The following is a 26,413-nucleotide window of genomic DNA, read 5'->3' as shown; positions in this document are numbered from 1 at the left end:
GGAAACATCAATGGATTAAAGCATGCATAAGGTGTACACAGCAAAGTAATGTCTAAGACTAAGTGCAGGTAACCAAACACAATCTCAGTTTCACACACACCATTTCACAATCTTCCCTAAAGGATTATGACAAAGTACTTAATTACCATCTTTATCACTTGGACACTTTGCCATGATCCCCATTTGTCATTGTTAGTCCCACAGTTAACATATTGCACATTAGTACACTTATTAAACTGTTTTGGCAATTTAATAAACAAGTTTGCCAGTTTATACTGCCCATAACGGCATTACATTTTCCTATTCTGCTGGAGGAGAGGTTTTCCAATACTGTTCTACGGTCACCAGTTTCAGAAATCAAGAGGGAATCTATAGCCGACAGAAGATTTGAAGTTTAAATTTGCAGACATTGAAAATATAATTCTTGGGCAATCTTAGAGAAGAAGAGCACCAAATATGTCCTTTCACCAGAAATCATCCAAAAACAAAGCATTTGGGATTAGTCTGGGTGAATGACTTAGATGACGATAACATTTGATTCCCACCAAAGAAGCTTACAGACTTGCATCGCTGATGGGAGAAAAGGCGGCATATAGTCTATGAAGAATAGACTGACTGAGATTGCCATGTTGGGATGCCCTTTATTGTTTGGTATCTCTCTATTAGGCCATTACATGCACCAGTCCAATTGCTTAGGAGAGAAGGTGTTTAATAACCTTATTGGATGTAATGTTATCCCCATGAAAAGCCTTTACCTTCTTCACCTCTTTAGATTCTCATTGCCCTAAGATTTCTAAAATGCAAGGTGGAAGTGTTCCTTTTATTAGGACTCATTAGCACGAGTGGAGGTCTTACAGGACTGAAGAACAAGTTACTTTTCTTACCTGGTAACATTCTTTCGATGGGATGTTCCGACGACGTATTCCACATCTATGACAGGTAATCACCACAGCTGTGCTGCTTCGGATTTTTTTTTCGGTGTCTGCGTCCTGCGTCGATGTCGATACGCTGTCCTCGAGGGTCTCCGTCGAGCCGACGCCACTAGATGTTATAAGTAGGATGCACGACACCTGTAGCCTCAGTTGTAGTTTTTTCCCCAGGACGTGTGGCACCAATCTTCTGCCAGAATGACTACAGAAAGCCTTGCGGAAACGTAAGCTGCAATCGCATAAGAAATTCTGTGGAGGGGCAGGCAGGGAGGGTACGATGTGGAATACGTTGTTGGAACATCCCATTGAAAGAACGTTACCAGGTAAGAAAGTAGCTAGTTCTTCGAGGGGATTTGTTCCTCCGACGTATTCCACATCTAAGACAGACTCCCAATGCAGTACCAAGGTATGGAGGTGGGAAAAAAATTTAGAAATTTAGAATGCCCAATCAAATTGCAGAATAGAGGACCGCCTTACCAAAGGCTGAGTCTTGCCCATGGAAAGAGTCCAGGGAGTAATGTTTTACAAAAGTATGGACAGAGGCCCATGTGGCTGCTTCACAAATGTTACGAATGGGAATACCCCTCTGCAGAGCAGTGGAGGCACCCACACCCCTAGTAGAATGGGCCCTCAAGCCTACCGGAGGGTCCTTACCCGCTAGACAGTAGCATTCCGAGATGGCCAAGATAATCCATCTGGACAAGGTCTGCTTAGTAACAGGTTCACCCAAACGCCTTCCAGCGTATCCTACAAAGAGCTGATCATCCACTCTGACGCGGGACATGCGTGAGATGTAGAAGCTTAACACTCTCCTAGGATCCAACCTATGGAGTCTCTCCTCTTCCTTGCCAGGATGCGGAGGAGGATAGAATGCCGGAAGAATGAAATTCCGACACAACCTTCGGAAGAAAAGAAGGACGAACCCTAAGGACAACCCTGTCCTTATGGAACACCGTGAAGGGTGGCTTGGTGGATAGTGCCTGCAACTCACTCACTCTGCGAGCGGAAGTAACCGCAACTAAAAATACAGTTTTAAAGGTCAACAGTCTCAAAGGACAATAATGTAAAGGCTCAAACGCAGCTCCCATTAGGAATTTTAGAACCAGGTTCATATCCCAACCGGGCACCTGGAAAGGTGACGGTGGGAACACATTAGTGAGCCCTTTCAAAAACTGAGAAATCAAAGGAATCTTAAAATAAGAACACTCCTCAGACGAGCGCTTAAATATGGACAGGGCCACCAGGTAACCTTTAATGGTACCCACTTGCAGGCCCTTGTGGGCTAATGAAAGCAAAAAAGACAGAACCACAGGAATGGCACATGAAAAAGGATCCACATTCTTAACCCTGCACCAGTCGCAGAACTTTCTCCAACGGCAACGGTACAGGGACTTTGATGCGGGCCGTCTGGCCGAAAGAAACACCTCCATTACGTCTTCAAGAGAGGCCCCAATCCTTATACCTCAACCTTTCAGAAGCCAAGCATGAAGGTTGAGGGACTTGACCTCTGGATGGAGAACCTGACCCCCCCCCCCCGTGAGAGCAAATCATCTCGGTAGGGAAGACAGCGTGGAGGGCAGATGGACATGTCGAGAAGGTCCAGGTACCACGTTCTCCTGGCCCATGCCAGAGCAATGAAGATCATTCGGGAACCGAACCTCCATAACCTCCGCAGCACATGCGGAATGACGGGGACTGGACGAAACGCGTACAGCAGTGGGAAGGACCACTCCACTACGAACACGTCCCGTAAGGCTCCTCTTGGAGGAAATTCCCGCAAGCAGAATCTTTCGCATTTCCAGTTGACACTGGTGGCGAAGAGATCCACTTGTGGGGTCCCTGAAAGGGTGAAGACCTCCAGGAGAATCTCCAGAGCCAGTTCGAACTCGTGAGAGACCGTGCTCTGCCTGAACACAGCGCCCGCCGCCACGTTTTTTCGTCTCAGGCCAGATGAACTGCCGAGATCGAAATTTCCTGCTGGATGGCCCAGAACCAGAGCTGCATCGCCTCTCTGCACAGAGGGAGAGACCCTGCCCTCCCCTTTTTGTTGAGGTAGTGCATGGCCACTGTATTGTCTGTCAGAATCAGGACATTATTTCCCCGCACAGCCGTCAGAAAAGCCTTCAGATTGACATGGAGTCTGGACTCCGACGGAGACCAACGACCGCTGACTATCAACTCGTTGTCATGAGCTCCCTATCCCGCGAGGGATGCGTCCGTCACGATCGTCCCCTCCGGCCAGGTTAGCCAAAATGGAGCCCCTTTCATCAGATTGCCTTCGACGGCCCACCACAGAAGATCCTGGGCGACTGAGGGCGGCACCTGAACTGGATCCGACATCCTGCCAGAGGCCTGCGACCACTGCATCTTGAGAGCCCACTGAAAAGATCTCATCCGCAGCCTGGCCTCTGGCACCAGACGAATGCAAGATGCCATGAGGCCGAGCAACCTCAAGAACTCGAACGCCGGGAGACTCTAGGCACGTTGAAACTTGTTCACCATCTGCAGAATGTGATGAGCCCTCACCTGGGGAGACGAGCACTGCTCCAATGTACTGGAGCCGCTGGGTAGGTGTTAAGTGGGACTTCTTTAAGTTGAGGGAGAAGCCCAGCATGTGAAGGGAGTGGCAGGTAACTGACAGATGATCCAGGACTTGCTCGGGAGAGCGCGCCCTGATCAACCAATTGTTCAGGTAGTTGTAGACGTGAATCCCCCCTTTCCTGAGACACGCTGCCATCACCACCATGAGCTTGGTGAAGACCCTCGGGGCGGAGGTCAATCCGAACGGCAGGACCCAAAACTGAAAATGCGAGTTGCCAACCGCGAACCTCAGGTACGACTTGAGAAAGAGTAACCATCTTCAACTTGTCCTTCCTAAGGAGCTTGTTCAAACCACGCAAGTCCATGATGGGTCTCAATCCTCCATCTTTTTTCGAGATAAAAAATATGGGGAATACCATCCCTTGTTCCTCTCCACTACAGGCACCAGTTCTATGGTGCCTTTCTCCAGCAGGGATTTGATTTCCTGCACAAGGAGCGGATCCGGACTCTTCAAAGAGATTCCCTGGTGGATTGTCGTGAGGCCTCTGCCGGAAAGGAAGACAGTAGCCGTGGGCTATAATCTCCAGAACCCACACATCTCAAGTAATAGCATGCCATTCTACAAGATGCTGCGCCAGCCTTCCCCCCCAACCGGCGAACCATGGGACATGGCCTCATGACTGAGCTGAAGCAGCTGCGGCAGTGCCTGATGGCAAAGAGGCAACTGCCCGAGCGGCTTTGCCACCTCGAGTACCTTATTTTCCACCTTTGGTACTCCTACGTTGGCCCCTTTGACTGGCCGCTCCCCTCAATCTTGTCAAGGGTTTTGACCCGTGTTGAATCAATAGACTGGGTAGATGTGGGGATGAGCTGTCGCCGCCCATTATTCTATCCCAGAACAAACTAAATCAATAGACTGGGTGGATGTGGGGATGAGCTATCGCCGCCCACATTCACGCCAGAATAGGAGAACTGCGCAGTTGACACGAGACCACTCCAAAGATACAACCTTCTTGTGGGGGGTTCCACATCACCACTCTACTGTAAGGATGCCATCAAAACAATGTTAAGCAAGGGCCCTATACTATCAAGCAAAAGACCACTATTTAAATGCAGTAATTCAAGACAACTCAAAAATGGATGCAGTACCCATAAATTTCCCCAAGGTGGCGCTAGCGGTCTAAACTCTGAAAGGGAAACTGTATTTAGGAATTGCAAGAGGGGCAGGGACTTCAAAGCTTGTTGGTTAATTGCAAATCTTACCCACCTGCTGTTCCCAGAGGCCAAGAGGCTGGGAAACCTTAACACCTCAGAGATTCCCACACCAGGAGGCAGGATATCACATGACACTGTTGATTGATTGAGGAGAGACTTCCAGGAAGCCTGCTGGAGCCCACACAAAAGGCTCTTTCTGTTGAATGGGGTATGTTAATTTTGAGTGTTTCCTGTCAACAGCCCTCTGCCAGCAAGGAGAGACATGTGATCACTGACCCAGACTTCTGGAGGTGGACCCAAACACTTGGAGAGATGAATTGCAACAAATATATATTTTATATAAATAGTGATAACTTATTGTAACCCAATGACAGGAATGTACAACTTTGAGAGTCTTAGTTTGAAAAATGCCCTCACGATTTGAGCCCAAACTCCAATTTGTACCATGTTCTGGGGCAAAACCCCGCTAATTATGAATATTGTAGACAATGTATTTCAGCTAGAGACATGGAAAGTTACTGAGATATATGTGGAAGGGAAATATACCTTTGTATAATTTTTGATGAAAAACCAATGTTGCAAAACCCACTAAAATCGAAAATAAGTTGTCATTTTTGAATGCAAGCTCCTAGAAACGCCAGAGTCGGGACAGGGACTATCTTTAGTAATATATGATGTGTGTATGTAATGTCAACCACTTCTGTACCTGGGAAATATGTATTTGAATAAAATATAGATTTGTGCGCAAATTGACCAGAGGAGGATCCTCTGACCCATAAACAGACCTCATCACTCTGACTCACAACCCAATTCCCCCAATCATGGGAGAGGGGAGAATTGGGCCAATGACAAGTAGAGAGGGGCAGGCTCAGTTATGCCACGCACACACCCACTTCCAAAACACATAAAAAGAGACTGCTGGGACAGGTAGAGACATTCAATTCCATTTGCTGCGGAGCATGCTGCTCGACGACTTCACATCCAGAGATCCAACACTTAGACTTCCAATCTAAACATAGACTACAGAACTTTGAACCTAGAAGGCCCACTGCAAGCAAAAGTATTCTCAGCAGGCCTTCAGAATCCAGCAAACATAACCAAACTGTTCAACAGCCGGGCGAGCTGTTTGAATTCTTTGCCAGGAACTGTTGCCGGAACCGCAGACCAGACCCAGACCGCTGTGAGCAGAACCGGTGCCTGATTGACCCACCGTATCCAGAGAGGCTAGACCAGCAGAGCAGAGCTGACACAGACGCTGTGAGCAGAACCGCCCAGTGCAGTCGACGAGATCCGTGACGAGGCCCATTCATTTCAAAATTAGGAGTGAGTATCTGCCAGAACTGTGCAGAACCCAATCTCTTAGTTAAAATAATCTAATCCAAACTATTTTAACCTAGAACAGCCTCCTAGAAATCGTGTCATCTGTAAAGCTGCACAACTGTCACCTGTCAATTCTGAAGCTGCAAGCTGTCACCTGTCATTTTGAGTTTTACTTTAAATCCGAAAATCTACCTTTATTAAATCGTCCGTATCTCTTGAACCGTTTGGGCTAGGAACGAAATTGAACTTTCATTTTAAAGCTGTGATTCTAGGCTTTGCAACGTCTAGAACCGACTTCCTACTCCTTATACTTTTTCCGCAATCGCGATTCACGCACTCGCAAAATGTACCCCCATTTGGCTCAATTTCTCCACTTGTCAAAATAGCAGCTCCATTCTTTCCTTTGTTAAAATCCGTTTACAACCTGGTAATAACTCATAGAGCATTGCTAAAGTGAGCCTGAACTAACAACAACAAGCATCTCTCACTCACCCTGAATATCTAGAGGGAATTAAAAGTATTTTTAGCACATTTCTCACTTCATTGTCATCACATTCAAAGCATTTTTGGGCCTGTGTTTCAAACCTCTACCTGTTTTCCTCTAAGCTTGCTGGGGGGGGGAACTGCATTTTGTATTGCATTTTGTTGGGATTCTTGAAGACTGTGCTCTCCTTCCATTTCTTACATTGCATAGGGGGGGGGGGGAGTGAATTGTCAAGGAAAAGTGATTACATTGTCTTTTGTTGAAGCCATATCAAGTTATTTTCTGTACTGCATTTCATTCATCATTGCGTTTCCTTGAACCATATAAAGCATGCTTCCCATCTTATTCTTCTGTTCCTAAGTTACCTCTTGATGATTACTGCTCATATTCACAAGTGTAACATCCATTATCAATGTATTTATAGAAGTGTGATATATATATATATATATATATATTGTTTAAATTTTCAAATAAACCTTTTAAATTTGCAAAACAAGCCTACTTTTTGGCTCAGTGGGGTCAAGGGGGATTCTAAGAGGGGGGTGTTATACAAGGGTTGTCATCCAGAGTACTGAACTGGACATAAAAATACATCAATAAGGGTTTTCCTCAGCATCCCAGACTAGGCATTGACTTAGCTATAGTGTTGATTGAATATCGCTTACAATCTACCAAAAGACGAGTAGTATCAAAAGGAACGTCCCCTCCATTGCTGTCCCCTAAGGCGAAAAAGCAGAGGTTGGCGGATAGCAGCGCTCAATGACTTTGCTGCAGCTTTGGAGGTCTGCAACCTCTCAAGGCTCTCGTCAGCCTTGCTGTCAAAAAGATGTACACCATCAAAGGGCATGTTGAGAAGCCAGGCTTGTACTTCAGGAGCAAACCCCTACTTCCGCAACCATGCAAATCTGTGCATCACGGTGCTCGCCGCCATGGACTGGCTGACACAGTCTGCCATGTCCAGACCCGACTGAACGGATTCACATATGGCATCCTTGCCATCCTGAACGAGGGCAAGAAAACCATCCCGTTCCTCCCCTTCGGGAATATGTTCAGCCGTCAAAGACACAATTCCACAGAGTGTGAGTGAAACGTACAAAGGCACACACAGAGTTGGCTGCCTGTAAAGCCATACCCCTTGAAGAAAACACTTTCTTTGCCCAGCCATCAAAACATTTATCATCCCTATCAGGAGTGATGGTAGGGTACGATGCCTGCATTGCTGGGGCCGTAGTCGCCTGCACCACCAAACTCCCCGGAGTGGGGTGCGTCAAGTAGCAGGGGACGGTACTTGCTGGACAGTATTTTTTCGGCAACAACTTGCTCACTGCCGGGAGACTCTCCAGAGCAGTCCAAGCCGCCGCCACCCTTCTCTGTAAAGCCATATGAAATGGCAGCACCGGGTCAGTGGATGGACCTTAGTCAAGGATATTTGTCAGGTCATCCTGCAGAAAATCCACTGGTGGCGCAGACCACCCCAAGTACTCTGTCACCCTAGACATGAGACGCCGGTATGAAGACACGGCGTGCGCGCCAGGCTCAGGCCTACCGAACTCAACCTCTGGAGAGATGTCCAGACCACTGGCGTCATACAAAGACTGACGCAGGTCTTCCAACTGGCTATGACCAGACAAGAGTTCGTCAGGAACCTCATCAGGAACCAAACCTTCATCAGACCCTTCATCCACCTCAGAGATGTAATCCAGAGGCTGGAATAAATCCCTAGATGAAGGCACAGAAAAAGGTTCAAATACAGGCCTCACTGACTTCTTCAGGGCCTTCCTCTGAGTTTCCACGGATGCACGGGGTACCTCTGGTAAAGCCGCCGCAAAAGGCATTGAGGGCTTCAACGGAATCAGCGTTGAGCGTGGCGCCGATGGCTTCGACACAGGCCTCGAGGTCGGTGCCGTCTGGCGTAGTCCTCGGACGGGGAAGGCAACCTGTGACGGCGCTTCTGCAAGTGCCTATAAGAGGCAGAGGAATGGCGGGAACCACTCCGGGACCGAGACCCCCCTGGACTTAAGCCGACGCGGATAGTCGCCCCTCGAATCGTCGGTCGAAAGCCCCGCGGATTTCGACTTTTGGGGTTTGGAAACCCTACCTACAGATAGCTTCTTCTTCCGCTCCCACAAGGCCTTCGACATCAAAGACTGGCAATCGTCACAGTCATCCATGGCGTGGTCCTCGCCGAGGCAACAGACGCAGACGTCATGTGGGTCCGTAAGCGACATCTTGGAGCCGCAGTGAAGATGAAGACATGATATCTTCACAAACAACCAAGTTCGAAGAACCGAGGCGCGCCGAGATCTCCGAAGCGAACACGTTCGCGGAAAAAACGGAACTGAGGCTACGGGCATCGTGCGTCCTACTTATAACATCCGGTGACGTTGGCTCGACGGAGGCCCTCGAGGATAACGCATCGACGTCATCGACGCAGACAAACATTTCCAAAGCAGCACAGCTGTGGTGATTACCTGTCATAGATGTGGAATACGTCGGAGGAACAAATCCCCTCGAAAATATGTTATTCCTCTACACATTACATTATAATAAACATTGGACTTAATGTATATTTAGATTGTCATGTAACTTCTATTTGGATCCCTCCCGTGCATTCTTCAACTCTTCAAGACAGGAAACGTACACTTGATGCTCATAATCAAGCTTTGTCACCATACTGTCAATAATGGGCATGACTGGACTGCTTCCAATACTTTGTCCCACTGCTTTCCAAACTCTGGCGTCTCCTTCACAACAGGAAATCAGCAGTCACGAAAAACACAAACCCCCTCCTCCAATCACCCCAAAATAAAAGCAAGGGATTTGTAGTCATGTGAAAAAATAGCCTTAATCAAATACTCATCTTATTTTTAAAATATTTTATTTAATTTCATATATTTAGCATCAAAACATATTCAACAAGTAATCTCCATAAAACTAAGATGTATTGCGCTTCATATTAACTATGTACATCAAAAGAATAAAAAATTAAAAAAATATAACAAATTATAAAAAAAAATTAGTAGTTCGTTAAGGTTCATTTGAAACCATAAGATTTGCTTGAGAACGTTTGCATTTCTCTTGGGGTGTGGCAAAGTCTCCTTCTGGAGAATGTGTAATGCGTTAATAAATAGTTGGTCAGCCTAAGTAGTGCATGCAAATATATTACTGACCTCGTTGAATATCTGAATCATTTAACAACAGGAAGATGTCTCTGTTTGGTATCTATATCAATGTATTCTGGTTGCTAAATATTCTAAAGCCGAATACCAGAGGGAGACTGGTTTCGTATATAGGATATCCATACTGATTTCCTATTGCAAAATGACAGCCTCCAGTGTAACTTTGTGCCCCCAGTAAGGAATTCATGGTGGCAACAGTAAAGACAGACACAAGTGATCACAGTTCAAGGGTGTTTATTAATTTTTATAGGACGGTGGAAAAACACCTAATCTAAACCTAAATCTAAGATGGGAGCAAGCTACGACCATCAAATAATAATAAGCCAGTCCGAGTGGCGTCTTGTCAAATAAAAGAGCCTATACTTTAAAAACAAAAAAACTATTTCCAATCCTAACAACTAAATTCAAAAAGAGTGGTATAGTGTTCATAAGAAAGAAGTGTTCACAAATGATAAGTCAGGATGTTATAGCCGGGTGTCTCCCTTCCCCACGTTTTGAGCACGGGACGAGGCGTGACTCCTGAGCACAGCACACGCTGGAGCTCTCCCAGCATGAGACTACAGTTCTGTTCTAAAGTATCAGGATCTTCGGTGGTTAAGTCTCTTTTCTACAAAAAAAGTCTCTTGCCTCTGAGGAACCGATGTGCTCAAAATAATAAAACAAAAAGTTCCTTTCCATCTGTATGTTGGTGATGGCTTTTCACCCCTCGTTGGGACAGGTCAGGTAAACGGCTCTCGTGTTAGTCTGTTGTCTTTCGTGGTGTAAGAAAGTGTTTGTGTCGGAAAAAGGGGGAAGGGGTTCAGTGTCTGCGTATCCTATGTGGTATGATGGGGAAAAGGTGTTGTAAGAAGGGGGATACTGCGGCTCACCCGTACTGCACACCCAGGTGATCCTCCTGCACTGGTCCACCCACAAGGAACTGGATCCAATAGCGATGGCCATAACTGGGCCACCTAAATGACAGATCCCTGGGGACAAGAAAGTGAGACACCTTCAGGCCCTAGGCAAGGTGGATATGCCTGTACTTTCTCCAGGTTCCCTGTTGTTAAGACCTGGAAGAGAACAGGGATGAGAGATATCCAGGAACTCTCGCATATTCCACTGATTGGTTGTGATCGGTGTAAATAGAGGTGGAGTGGTTTTACCTGCCTCTCTGCAATAACCTATGAATTGGGTTTTAAGGGCTTTTTTGGGTTTCATGGGCTCAGAGTTTTCCCAGTCCCATATTGGAGAGTTCTGGGAGTAATAGTTTGTCTGCCAGGATCTCTGGGATAGAAAATCTGTGAAGGGAGGTGGAGATTCCTGTAAGGGAGTAGAGAAGATGGGGAAGTCCCGCCTCAAAATAACTTCTTCGGGGAGCCCGGTAATTATGGCTGATGATATTTCACTTGCCTTGGAGTTCAATGTTTACTGGTATTTTAGGGTACACTTCATGGTCTCCATGTACACATGTCACTCTAACTAGGGCCACTCTAACTAGGGCCACATTATCCAGATCTTTTGTTTCAACCAAATCAACCCATATAGCGGTTTGCTTACTACCTGAGTCAACCAAGGCCCTTACTTGCCTCCCATTCACCCAAGCCTTTTCATACGTGAACGGAATAAGAGTTTGGCCAAAGGTCTCTAACTCTTCCTCTGGTTCTTGCCATTCTTTGCCCTAATTCCATAGGTTCATCTTTTATATTCTTTGGACAGTGTCTAGATAGATGCCCTGTTTCTCTACAGGAAAAATAGATCAGAGGAGGTGGTCTGCTTCCTTTTAACTCCTCCTTTCTACTTTCATCCTTAGCCTTCGGATCAATTTTCCTGATTTCTACTCTCTCTCGCTTGTGGTATTCCTTCCTTGATCCTATGTAGCCCCCCTTGTTAATCTACTCTCTGAGGAGGATTTCGATGGAAGGGCTTATGATCCTTCCATTCTTCCCACTGATGGGCCAAATGGAAGTGTTCAGCTGCATCCAAGTGGTTTTGTGCAGTCTCAATGGCCATGGCTAGAGTAGGTTGATTTAACTGAAGAATGGATGTTTGCAACAAAAAAAAAGGGGGGGTAAGGAATTCGTAAATTGTTCTAGGGTAATCATCCCCATCAGTTCTTCCAAGGGCTTGTTATTAATCCATAGGGCCACAGTATTTTTAATACGTTCACCTAGCTCTCCCAGGTTCAACCTAACAGCCCATCATTTCTGCTGATACAAATTGCAGGTCTGCCCCACTCATTTTAACAACCGTTCCTTGATGAATAGAAAGGTGGCTCCCTGTGCAAGGTTAAATAGTGGATAGGAAGCTTGGAGTTCGCCTTTCAACAAGAGACCCAAATAGCATCTTTACAGATTCTCTTCCCATCCCAGTTGTTTGGCTAAGCGTTCGAAGTTTAGGAACAAAATTGCTAAATCTTCCCGTTCAAGATATGGTTGAAGTACGCCCTGTGGCATTAAGGGCCTTCCTTGTAATTCAATTACACGCGCCCTTGCGAAGTGGCCTCTGAAGTAGCCTTTTGTGTCTGTTGTTTCTGCTGCTCTTCTGCTGTGCATCATGACAAACACTACTGTACTACAACTTTAAACCATACAGACTTTTATTTGGTGACTACTTTATATAAGGACCTTTGCACAGTACTTATTAAAGCACTCAAGCAAACAATAAGGCTCTAAAACATGCGTTTTCTTATTACTTAATCAGGTCACGCCCCCCAGTGCTGGTGATCCTCATTTATACGGATGCGCGTGCGCCGTTGCAAAGTGGCCTCTGAATTGGCCTGTTGTGTCAGTTTGGTCTGTGGGGCTGCTGGGGCTGTAAGGCTGATTTACCTTTTGCAACAAGGTTTGGCTATTTCAATTACGTATATTTTAGTTAGACTGCGAGGTACCTCTGTTTTACTTTAACACCAACGAGTTCGTAGGTAACAGTGTGTAATAGGCTAAACACGAGTACTAAAAAAATAGGGAGGAGCATACAACATCCTGGAGCTGTGCCCGTAAACCATATGTTAACAAGAATGAGCGTCGCACGCGCTGCAGCAGTGCCACTCCCAGACGTACCATTCTTAGAGGAAGAACTGATTGAGTGTGCACACCAATGTTCCATGGATCAGAGAATGAATAGCGATCCTCCCTTAGATAGCAACAATGATCAATTACCTGAAAGCTCTCAATCATTGTATGCCGACGATGGTAACATGGACGTAGTAAGTCAAGCTGCTGAATTATTATGTAATGTTGAAAAGGACCCGATTGGGTGTCACTCGTATGAGGATACCCCACAGATGTTTTGCTCTGGTGATATTTCGCTGAAGGCCCTGTCGCAGCATTTATATAAAAGCGTGGTTAATGAGGCTGCACTCTTTAATGTTGAAAGAATTAAAAACACACTCTAGGCTCCTAAATGAAATAGTGCAGGTATTTACAGCTTTGCCTGAACTACTTACAGATCTGATTACTAAAACAAGTGTTGAGGCCACAACGATTATATAAGCGTCATCCTTTGCTCATGTTGATGCAATTGATGAAGTGTGTAGCAGCTGTAAAAAAATCTGCATCTATCATCATTAGACAACAGGGTCGCTCTTCCTAACACAGTGTCTGAGGACGCTGGTTTAGTGTGTTCACCCAGCTGTGTAGCTTTAGGGGTTGTTACTGATCTAAACCAGGAAATACACATGTGTGCTCCTAACGATGATATATTGAAAGCAGTTGTAGTAACTGTCATAAGTGATGATGACAACACTAATTTTGTTATGAAAATGTCTAAAAAAAGAGAAAAAAAAATTAAAGAAGAAACAGGCTAAGGTCAGTAACACTTCCTCCCGGAAATTTATGAGAAATATTGACATGCGGGACATTTGGTCTGAACGACAGGTAAATGATAAGGGAAGGAAGGTTGCTGAACCTAGTAACATTAGAGCTCCAGTTCACACTGCCTCACCAAGCAAAATGGTGGCACATACTACAGTTGACATAGGTAACATAATACCCTCTGGTTATAGTGAAAGTACCCCTACACTTTCAGAGGTAATGAAAAACAAAGAAACATCCAACAGGATTGTTAGCAACTTGCATGCTTTGGAAAGGGGAATCCAAGATAATTTTGACATCTTTAAAAACCCAGATGCTCCATCTAGACCTAACACTCCAGTGACTACGGTCAATACTGACTCTTTGGCTAATACGGCACTGCCTGTTCATAACACTGCTAGCAGTTTGCACGTGCCTCAAAGTCATAAAGATGTAAAGTCACCATTGTGTATCTCTGTGGATGCCCATAAGCTTAGGCATCCTGGAAAAAAGATGGTGGATTCTCAGTCTGTGCATTTAGTGGAAAAAGCAGCGGAATCCCTAAATAGCCCAAGGGTTGTTACGGAAGTCCGCAATAAAAATGAATCTAAAGATACGCAGCTAACCAGAGAAGCTATTAACCCACTTATTGAAGATTTATTTAATCAAAAACTCAGTGATGCACATCGACTTACCTAGTAGAACTGATTCTCAACAAGGTAATATTGTAAGAGGGAACAACACAAGCAGCCAGAAATTATATAGCAGTACACTTGAAGTGCCCAATACTAATGAATACGTAGGCCATGCAAGTACAGTTGCTAATGCCATGTTAAATGGCGGCCATGTACGTACAACAATACTGGATTCTAATAACAGGTTTAAAGGTGTTAAGAGGTCTGAAGCGCACAATCTCAGACGTCCAGTTTATCCTAATGAACCTAGTCCAGTGATATATTATGTGTTTGATGAAGGTGGTCCGAGGGCTCTAAATAGGCAGTACCTCTTAAATATGTTCAGTGAAATTGCAGAACTAAGTCTGATTGCAGCTGCTGACATTCAGCTTGTCGATTATATCCATAACGATAGGTTTGACTATGTTAGGCTAATTATAGCATCTCCATTCGTTAGAGCCTTGATACTGAAGGAAGCTGGCGCCCTGCAGAAAAGAGGTTTTGATGTATTACATTATCATGAGAGTTTCCACAGTGTTGATAACTTTAGAAATCTAGAAACCAATACACAGGTCTTTGAGGGTCACGGTATGACTTCAAGTGGGTCGCAGTTATCTGCTGGTAAAGAGGATGGTATGTCAACCATGGCTGAAGTACAGTCCCACCTGACTGATATGCAGGAATGTAGGATGCTTGCTATGTCTTTGAGAGAATCCATAGAGAAACAGAAATTGGGTAAGGTACCCCTTTAGCAAGAACACACATTATAGTCTAATATCATGGAATTCAAGGGGCTGTTCACACATAGTTGCAAATTCTAAAATCGTGGAGTTGCTGGAAAAGCACGATTTTGTGTTACTTCAAGAGACCTGGGCGACCAGCAATATATTATGGGACGGTTATGGTATTCTAAACATAAAGGCGCATAAAGGTTTAATTGGTCGCCCTAGTGGTGGTCTCATTTTGTCCTACAGATCAAATTTAAACATCATTTTGGTCAAGGAACATCTACTAATGGACTGTGCAATAATTGGGACCTTTAAATTAACATTAGAATTCATGAATATTGACATAATGGTTATAAATATATATTGGAATGCAGCCACACACTTAAATGAGGAGCTTGTACATCTGTTTGAATTGTTGAATTGGAAGATAAGTGACTGGCTCGATATTTACCCTAGTGGAGCAATTGTGCTCGCAAGCGATTTAAATGCGGACTTCAACCTGGTTAAAACTGATGTTTCTTTGACTCTAGCATCTACAAGAACTGATTCGGTGGCAGCAAATAATAAAACTTACAGAGGCAGCCTATCGTTGGAATTTATGACAAGCTGGGGTATGCAGCCACTGTATAATATCAATCCAACATGGCAAGCAAGAGGTTTAAATTCAATTTTTTACTATATATTTGTAAGTAATCACTTCGAACCAGGTATGTGTAATATGCAGGTACATAGTCTTGTTGAAAGCGACCACGCAATGATTTCAACAAAATTTCCGTGGCTAAGACAAAAGAAGGGGGAGGTTATATGTGATGTGAAAATTGTTGTTAATGTTGCAGGCAATAGAGTTAAGTGGACCCCCCATAATCTAGAAAAAGTAAATGCCTTTCTATATCAATATTATACGTCTCATCCACTTGAATGGAAATTGGTGTCATACTCCGGAGAAGTTTTTAAGGATTATGTTTCACAATTGTTAGTAAGAGCAAAAGTCATGAAGCCATTTTGTCAAACCTCACTGAAACAATGTGATCATGTATTTGATATTGAAGTAAAAAAACAGAAAGGCTCAACTCCGTAAAGAAGTGCGTATTTTTAATAAATCAAATCATACCTCACTTGAAATAACAATAAATATGCATTGTAAACAAATATATAAAAACTGGCTTTTGTCTCATTGTGCAATCATCGCACAAAGAGATGGTGAATCAATGTTATGCGCCATGGAGGGAGGTAATACTCAGAAAATATGGTCCCTTATTAATGGTACTGAAGTTACACAATTGCATCTTACAATGAATCCCATTAGCTGAAAACGTTTGGGTAAAATACTTTGAACACTTATATCGCTGTCCTGCTGACGATACGTTGGTTAAATATAATAGTAATCAGGTGTGGAAGTTGAACATCTCAAAGAATATTGCGCTACAGATTTAAAAAAGTTAAAGCCTCGTCTATACCAGGACCAAACAACTTATCTTACATCTCAATGAAACAATGTTGAAATGTGGGTTGGCCTACTGAATTGTATGTTCAGTGTGATTATAACTGAGAGGAAGATTCCAGCAGCCTGGAAAATGTCATATGCGATATTAATATTCAAAAAAGGGAATCAGCTTAGTCCTCTAAACTATCGTCCTATTATTTTGTCTGACATAGAATCAAAAAGTTTTGCAGCTCTCGTCTTAGATGAACTAAATATATGGATTGAAGATAAGAGCATTTTGAATTTAAGACGAATTGGCTTTAGACATTCTATGGGTACAGATGTGGGTGGACTAATTGTAGCGAGCTTACAGAGTAAGGCTAGAATGAAAGGCAAGCACTCCTTATATATAGCATCAATGGATTTATAAATTGCCTTTGACATGGTGGATTGTAGTACATTATGGAAGATGTTACATGATCTGGGAATTGATGAGGGTCTTTTAGATCTGTTAATTATGCTATATTCTGATACGGTCATGAGGGTGCGCTTAAATAACAGAGGATTATTATCTGAGCAAATTATGACATATAATGGCCTACGTCAGGAATGCAGACTAGCAGCTACTCTTTTTAACATTTATGCATCCCAGGCTGGTACATTTTTGGATTCGAGTGGCCTTGTGTCCCCAAGGTTAGGTGGAACATCTATAAAGTGGCTTGCCTATGCAGATGATTTTTTGCTGTTTGATGGTACAAAGGTTGGCTTGCAAAGAATGATTACCTCATTTGAAGATTTTATTAAAGAAATAAAATTGCTGATAAACCCAAAGAAAACATAATATTCCACACTGGTTCGGATTTACTAAAACAAGGTTCTTTAGTAATGTGTTGTGGTGGTATAAAGTTAAAAAATCAATCAGTGTGGAAATATTTGGGTTACACTTATAGTAGTGCATATGCACTTGTTTACATGAAGAATAATCTTAGACTGAAGGCATCAGTCATTGCGAATCAAATGAAAATTATAGAAAGAAGATTTGGGAAATATACACTAACCTCTTGTATACACTTATCATACTAAAGCTATTCCATGCTTGATAAAAGGGCTGGAGTTTTGTCCTGATGAATTGTTACCTTTTTTTTAAATCAATCGAAGCATGTGTGTGGCGCAATGTTCCAAGACCTATCCCGAAATGTATACCAATGGAAATGATACGTTACGAGCTTGGATTGTCATCTTTAAAGAGTGTTGTGTCCTGGAAGAAGTTAGCAGTATTGAGGAAGTGTCTTGTTTCTGAAAATAACACGTTGTACCGTTGTTTGGGGGAAAGACCCAGATGTTGTTTTAATGCATGATTTGAAAAACGTATGTTAAAAATCTTTCTGACTTGGGTCTCTCAATAGAGATCCTTATAAAAAATCCTGTAATGTTAAAGATTTGATAAAAGCTTTTGATTGGCTTGAAAACAATGTGGTAATATTAAATTCCCCTCTGTACTCACAATTAATATCATTCTGGAAATGGAATGTGGTTCCTGGGAAATATCTGGTAAAATATCCATCTAGAACCCATCGGAATCGGACAATGAGATTCTGGTTTAATGTATTGAATGCATTTGAGATCCAGAGTATTCGAGCCAAGAATGTAGTAAGCCTTAAAACCTGTAGACATTTTAAAATAACTGGGGTTAATGAGTCATTATTGCATCTGTTACTGATATGTCCAAGTTTGCTGAAACACAGAATTGAATACTTCTCTATGTTTGTTAATGACATCACTAGAGTGAACAGAGATAACATTTGGTACGAGGTGCTTCATGGAAACTCAACGATTTTGAAAATACGTGTGAATGAATTCTTGAGGGTTATTTGTGATTTCGTATGAACTATTTAAAACTAATTTACATATTGTATAATGTAATGTTTTAATCTGAAAATGATTCTCTTTTTTAAGATGCGATAAATGATAATTTGATAATTTGTCGAATACTAGATTTTATGCTCATACTGATAAAGCAAATGAATTGTAAGTATTAAGTATCTTATGTGTAAGACGTGTATATTTGTTTGATAATGTATTTTATTCTTATGCATCTTAATGCTTTGAGAAATATATTCATGTGAAAATGTTGTAAAGGTATTAAAAACAATAAGAATAATAATTCAATTAATGTAGTTACATTTTCTTGGAGTCTATTTTTGGCCTGTATCTGATGGGCTGCTAATTGGGCAGTGATATTGGCTAGGTCGGCCATTTCTTCTGGGGATGTAAGGGTTCCTTCGTTGGTGTCCGAATCAGTAAAGAAATAACTCTCGATTCCCTCGGATAAGGTTTAAAAATCCTCTGAATCTTCTGATTCTGAGTTTGTTGAAGGAGTGGACTGGGGTAAATTAGTTTTTAACCCTGATGGTCCTGCAACAGATGAAGACTGGGCACCATAGGAAAAAAAGGGTTGGAGGTATGGGGATCCAGAGCACTAGGTCTGATAAAAGGAAACACTGGTAGAACTTTGAGGATTATTCAGTCTCACGGCTGTATGTTGTAATGGGAGAGAGGTAGGGTGTCTAGCAACACTTCAGTTTTAGAGAATAGATCCTGTTGACTAGGTGGGACAAGCAATTGAGAGGACAACACATCTTTCAGTGTGAATATGCGGTCAGAATCTAGATCAACTATTTTATTTTCCACTTCCGGTGGTACCACAATTATTAGCATGGGTTTCAATCTTTATCAGTTGAATCATATCCCATCCCTGACACCATATGTAAGGAACTCATGGTGGCAACAGTAAAGACAGACAGCAGTGATCACAGTTCAAGGGCGTTTATTAAATTGTATAGGTAGGTTGGAAAAATGCCTAATGTAAACCTAAATCTAAGAAAGGAGCATCAAATAATAATAAGGCAGTCCAAGTGGCATCTTGTCAAATAAAAGGGCCTATACTAAAAAAAAAAGCTATTGCCAATCCTTACCACTAAATACAAAAAGAGTGTGGGATTGTGTTCACAAGAAAGAAAGAAGTGTTCACAAAAGATAAGCCAGGATGTTATAGCCAGGGGTCTCCCTTCCCCACTTTTTGAGCATGGGACAAGCACACTCTCGAGTTCTCCTAGCACAAGACTACAGTTCCGTTCTCAAGTATCAGGATCTTCGGTGGTTAAGTCTCTTTTCTACGAAAACGTCTCTTGCCTCCGAGGACCTGATGTGTTCAAAATAATGAAAACAAAAAGTTCCTTTCTGTCTGTATGTTGGATCACGTTTCACCCCTGGGTCCCCCTCTTCCAGGCTCAGACCCCTCTCGAATGTCAGGCTCCGTCAGGTTCATTATGGCTTTTATTCACAAGATTTCACCTTCTGCATTCACAAGTCATTGGGTGATGGCTTTTCACCCTTGGATGTCCCTCTTCCAGGCTCAGACCCTTCTGGAATGTTAGCCTCCCTCTGTCGGGTTCACTATGGCTTTTATTTCAAAATATTTCTCCTTTCGCATTCACAATTCTTAATGTCTTTTTGAATAATCCACTGTGAACATCTCTCCGTCAGGTTCACTCTTGTCAACACAATGTTCTTGGGGCATCATGCTTCGCTCCTTTCTGTCGGCATCCCTCCGTCGGGTTCACTCTTGCCAACCACACAATTCCTTCTCCTTTCTCACTATGCAGGATTCGTCTCCCTTAGCTTTCGAATTACATGCCGGTCAAAGATTTTAGACTTTACATGGGGTTTTGCTAGACCGCTGTATGACCACTTTGAACATTTCCTTGCGACTCTTCTAGGGCATTCTGGTATTGGTAGTTTCAACAAAAGGGGAATCAACTAGAGTATCAATTGAGCACCCACGTGGCGCCGGACCCCTCTGGAGCTGATCTTTCCCTTAATTTGCCATTCGCAACTTGCGTTCAACAGTTTGGTTGCTTATCGGTCCTCACTACGACTCGACGCCAGTGAGGAACCGCTTGGCTTTTCTTGTCTCTGGCGTCAAGGGCAGTACCATGGTAGCAAGCGTCTCTCCCTGACTTGATTATCAATGTGGGAGGGCCCCGTGTACCGTTGAAATCTGCTGCAACACATGCTCGCTATTGTTCGCAGTCTTATTATTCCTTTAACTAAGGCTTTGTGGGTCTGGGTCGAGAAGGGCAAAGTCACGGCTGTAGTGTTAGTCCGCTGTCTTTCGTGTTATAAGAAAGTGTTATTGTCAGAAAGGGGTGGGGAGTATAGTGTCTGAGTATTCTACGTGGTAGGATTGGGAAAAGGTGTTGGAAGAAGGGGGGTACCGCGTCTCACCCGTTGGTGTCCCACCTCCACTCCCTGAGGCCCCCCATCCAGATGATCCTCGCGCACTGGTCCACCCCCAGGAACTGGATCCAATAGCGAAGGCTGTGTCCTGGCCACCTGGATGACAGATACCTGTTGACTAACAGGTTTCTCACCCACCCCCCCCAAAAAAACGAAATGAATATTTAAATAAATCTATGAGACAAGTACATTTAATTTTAACAGAACACAGAGCTACAAATGTCCACTACGAGATCCATCCTGCACTTCAGGCACAAGACTGTTAGCGGTTTTTCTTTCCAATGGATGGTCCTCCCACAGATTCCGCATGTATGATAATCCATATCTTCAGAGCAGCTGCTCTCCGGAAACCTTTCTGTCACCAGGGGCCGCAGCACAGCTCCGCATCACTTCTGCTTAACGCCTCTAGGTGCACCCTGCGCCGGAAAGGAGATTAGGACTAGTATATATAGAGGCACTGTGCCCCATCACCTCAGTTCCCTAGCACTCTGACACTGAGGAGCCAAAACGTTGACAGCTATCTGCCAAGTGAAGCAGGATGGGAGGGCAATGAGGAACCATGGGAGAAACATTCATAAGAAAGAACATTACCAGAAGTAGCTTTTAATGGATTCCTTCCTCCCACGGATTCCCATCTACGATAGACTTCGATAGGACCATCTTAACTACGTTTAGGGCCAAGGGTATGCACAATTATGGGTCCCGCTCTTCCGAACAAAAGAAATTAAGGGATCCAGAATATCTGGTTGCGCCCCCTTTGTTGCGACCATAACCCATTACTGCATATGCCGTTTCTCAGCGATCTTCCTTCTTGCTGTAATCAGAACAATAAACAAGCAGCATCTCAAGGGCAACTTTAGCAGTCCACAACCAGGGTACTTGTGTTCTAGCATAAGTACAGAACACTATTTTATCAATAGCATCCATGAGAATGATACTTGGCCAGTGGTATAAAAGCAGGACAGAGATCGTACAAAACATGTGCACATACCCAGAACAGACAGAGGACTCAGATTAGCTGCCTCACAGAAGTGTTCAAGCATGGATAGAGGAGACCAATTGGAAGCTAGGAGAAGGCTACACATACCATAGCATATATAGTAGATGCAGATTAGAAGCTACTAGGAATGTGTCTGAAGGTATCTCATACAGACTGATATTAGAATACCGACATGGTTTTTAAGTGGTGTTGCCATTAAACCTCAAAGAAAAAAGTGGCTGAATGGTGGTCAATATACTAATGCTTACTACTATTATAGAGGAAGCAACACTAGCCAGTGAAGCCATGAGTGAGGCTTTTTTGAAATCATACGCCGAGAACAAAATTACTCTGAATGGCTGACAATTTTGAAGGTTTAGGGACTGGCAATTTTGATAGGTTAGGCAAAGCAATATTAAATGAGATGCCCAGTATCACACATTGCTTATGACGTGAAGCATGAATTTGCTCCAATCTGCAATTTCTGCACTTGACCACTTTTTCCCAGTTCTTACCATGAACTGTGAGAAACCTGAGGATATTCTCCCTCCTGTTCCCCAGTGAACCTCTACACAAGTGGCCAGGGAAAGGCCCTCGCATTTGGATCCTGACCCTGGGGGTGGCCAAGCAAGGGAGGATCACCTGGGTGAAGGGTCTGTGGGGACTAGGGTGGTGGTACAATGGGAAAAGCTATGGTATCCCACTTTACCTAAAAATGACCAAGCAAACCCACCCCTTATCTTCATGGGCTATTACAAACCAACTCCCCTGACTTCTTTATACATGAATGTGAAAAGTTCTAAGACAAGGAAATAATAATAATAACTAGGAGGAGGCAACTAGGAGCAGTAACGACTAGTTGCTTTCACCACTTAGGTACTGAGATAAAGAAGAGGCCTGCTGAGAGTGTGGGGGTCAGGCATGTCTCCCTTGATGATGGCAATTATGAGCTCATATTTGCAGCCTGTTAAAGGGTTGCAGGTGTATAAAAAGCCCCACCTAGTGAGAGTCTGAGAGAACGCATGGCCCAGAGTAGTGGCATTGAATTTACATTAACAGCAGAGAGGCCAAGATGGACAACGAGGAGCTCTCTGTGTGCATCACGCTTACGATTAAAGGAAGAGGCTGGGCTCTGTGGAATCGAAGGAAGCTTGAAAAGGGAGCCATGCTGGGAGGCTGTCCTTTTTTCTATTGCTCAAGGTGCTCATTGTCCTGGGGACAGAAGCCAAGCTAATAGTGCCCGAGGGGCAGAAGGAAGAGCCCTGAAGTAAAGACCCGAAGACCGGAAGACCGCAAGATCTGCGCTGCAGGATCTCGCATTAGAGCAACCAGTGAGTATCTAGATAAGCAGAAATCTGGTATGCGAGTGTTTGAAGCTGCGCATAAGGATATTTTGTATCGGAGTGGTTGCGTGAATGAAAGACACGTTATCGAAGGTCTCTGATCAGAAGCTTATGAAGTGGTGAACATTAAAGCCTGTTAACTCAAAGTAGAGTGAATTATTTCTGGAGTGGTCACGTGCAGATAAAAGCACACAGTGTCGAAAGCCTCTGAACGCTGGGTGCATTTAAAGGCAAACTTCAAAGACTTATTTTAGTGAAACCAATTGAAAATAACAATCATTTGCTGAAAAACCTTTAACCATTTTTGAATGCCAAACAGAAAACCAGGGTTTCAACAATATATAAACATTATTTCAAATGCTGTAGAAAAGGAAATCATCACTTGTGACGATTCTAAAAGAAACGTTTCCAAACACTTGAATATACCATGAGTCAATTAATACTGTGAATGAAACTTACCTTGCACAGGAAACTCCTATATATTACTGGTGCTGAGCAATCAAGTTTGAATTTAAAGAAACCAAAGTTTAATGAACTTTCTGATGAAACTAACTTTAACAAAGTCAGTGAATTCAATGTGCAGCATTAAATGTGAAATTAAATAAACCTGTATTTAACTAACTTTAAAGTCAATTAATCTTTAACACAGCCAGCGAACCCAATGTGTGCTATTACCTAAAGTAAAGAAACATTGGGAAACGAAATTTAAAAAGGTGAACATAATTGAACTGACATTTTCAACCAGAAAATATTTTGATCCAAAGACCAAAGGGTACAAGTAGATGCTGTAAGGAAGGCATGGTATCAAAGACAGACAGACAAGTGATCACAGTTCAAGGGTGTTTATTGAACCTTATCACGGTTGTGAAAAACACCTATCTAATACCAATCTTAGATGGGAGCAAGCTACGACCATCAAATAACAATACAGTTCTAGTCAGATCCTTTCCAGTCCGTGCTGCCCAGTTGTGGTATCCCTTCCCGTGAACCTGAGACAGGAAGAAAACCTCCTACGTTTAAGGAAAAATGTAAAAACAATACTCTTTAAATAATCGACTCACTAAATGGAGACCTTTGACACTCTCCCTGTCTTGTTCTTCTCTTTTCGTTCGTCTCCGTGTCTATGTGCGCCTAGATGCCTGCAGGCTGTTGGTGCGTTGCAAATACATGAATAAATACTACATAGTGGAGTATAGTCAAATAAAAAAGGGCCTATACTAAAAATAAAACTATTGCCAATCCTTACCGCTATGCTACAAAATAGTGTGGGATAATGTTCACAAAAAGAAAGAAGTGTTCACAAAATGATAAGTCAGATATTCAGGCCATTGGCCTCCCTTCCTCATGTTTTTAGCATGTGACAAGGCGGATCACTCAAGCACAGCACAATCCTGGGCTTCTTAGGCACAAGGTCACAGTTTCTTTCACCAACATCAGGGCCTTCGGTGCCCAAGACTTTTTTGTTCAAAGTCTCTTGCCTCAGAGGACCTGATGTACCATAATCAACCAAAGAAAAGTTCCTTCCTCAATATTCACGTTGGGCGATTTATTCACGTTGGGCGATTTACTCTTCACCCTGCATCCCCCCTCAGCCGGGCTCCGATACTTCTTTCACCATTAGCCTCCTTCAGTCGGGTTCAGACCAACTTCAATGTGTAGACATTCCTCAGTCAGGTTCATATTTGCCACAACACTCTTCTCGGTGTGTTACTGTTCACCCAGGATCCCCCTCTTCAGCGCTCAGACCCCTTTTCTACAGTTAGTCCCCCTCAGCCGGACTCAGACCAATTTCAGTTTACAGACAATCGAAGACTTTCGATTTGTAAACAGGATTCAACATAACCTGCTGCAGGACCACTTCAATTTCACTTTTCACTAATTCTTCCCCACTCAGGAGGGGTCCGGCAATACCAAACACAGACATTCAAGTGAGCACCGACGTGGTGCCGGACCACTCTGTATCTGGTACCTATTTCGGTTTCAAGAAGTTCAATTGTTTATAAGTTCTCTTTCTTCATACAATATTGCCGCTTGCAACCTTGAGAATAACACAGTCTGGTCTGCTATCAGTTTATCCAAATCACCGGCTGTGCTCAATTTGTTGGCATTGCTTTGCTGTCTCAGTCAAGGACAGTACCACGGTGGCAATCACTTCTCACCGTCCTTGGCTATCAATGCAGGAGAACCCTGTGTACCTTTGACACATGCTACACCATTCGTCAGATGTAATTCCCGGTCTTATGTTTCTTTTCCTTGAGGCTTCTTGAAAGTCACGGTTCTGGGTTAAAAAGAGCAAGGGTAAAGGTAAGGGTAATTCCCTCCTTGTCTTCCATGATCTCGCCACCTTTCTCCTCGGTTTAAATTGCTGCTTCCTCGTGCCTTGCTCAGAGTGTGCTTTTGTGCGCCGCCTTTTATCCATGTGGGGAAGTGTGATGAAGTCAGGTGTGTGTGTAATTATCAGTAATTGCCTGACCCTTGTGTTGGGACATGTCAGGTATACGGGTCTGGTGTTATTCCATTGTTGCTCACGATGAACTGTCCGTGAGAAAGTGTTTGTGTCGGGAAAGAGGGGTGGGGTTGAGTTTTTAGGTATCCTACCTGGTAGGATGGGAAAAAGGTAGTATAAGGAAGAGGATACTGCATCTCACCCTTCGGTATCCCACTCCCCGAAGACCCCCATTCAGGTGATGCTCCCGCACAGGTAAACCCCAAGGAACTGGATCCAATAGCGATGGGCGCATCCTAACTAGGGGGTGAGACACCTTTAGGTTTCTAACAATACAATCCTAATATCAACATGGCACAGGAATTAATATCTTGGGGAAGGAATCCATGAGGTGAGAACTACTTATTGTCCGGAGGAAAGGGCCTCACGATATTTTGTGTTTGAACTTTGTTTTGGAACTTGGGGAAGAGAGTCCTGAGTACTGACCAAAGTTTTTTCTTTTGAACTCAAGACAATTCTTAAGACTTTTGTTCAAACTGCTTTACACTTGGTGAAGGGAGTTAAAAGAAAGTTATGAGCTGGGCCAAGCTCTGAATTTATTGCTGAGCACTATTTTGTTTATTGCGAACATCCCTACACGTTGTATAAGATTAGTTGTAAGGGCAAGCTTTAGGTTTAAATGGAACTTGTGAACTTTGACTTTCCTTACTTTTGGTTTGATAGGGAAATCACACCATAGTGTAGGGCAAAATAGGTGTTTCTCCATCCTAACATTTAAGCTAATAAAAGGGTTTGCTTTCAACTTTGAATCTGTTTGCACCTCAAAGATGTCCTCACAAAGCAAAGTTCAATTATTTGTTAATGTTTAAGAACTAAAAGATCCCATTTTATAGAACATACTTGGAAAGTACAAAAATTGCATAATCAAGCATGACATTTTTAAAACTAAACGTTATGGAGGCATTTTGAGCAAAAAGGGAATTATTCGATGATATGACATGCCATGCCATTTTTAACGCACCTGCACACAAGTGTTTCTAGGCGCCAGAAGACAACATAGGGAAGTCTAGACAAACTATT

The 26,413-nt window shown here is 43.3% G+C and overlaps 1 protein-coding gene across 5 annotated transcripts in view; it reads right to left on the bottom strand.

Moving 5' to 3' along the window:
* Positions 1-26,413, bottom strand: part of PRDM15 (PR/SET domain 15) — a 1,394,990-nt gene that overhangs the window by 170,223 nt on the left and 1,198,354 nt on the right. The gene's annotated exons all lie outside the window — the stretch shown is intronic.

The sequence above is a fragment of the Ambystoma mexicanum genome, chromosome 7p (genome assembly GCF_040938575.1).
Source record: "Ambystoma mexicanum isolate Mex_15411 chromosome 7p, UKY_AmexF1_1, whole genome shotgun sequence".
NCBI classification, from domain to species: Eukaryota; Metazoa; Chordata; class Amphibia; order Caudata; family Ambystomatidae; genus Ambystoma; species Ambystoma mexicanum.
This window is presented reverse-complemented; position numbering and strand designations above follow the sequence as displayed.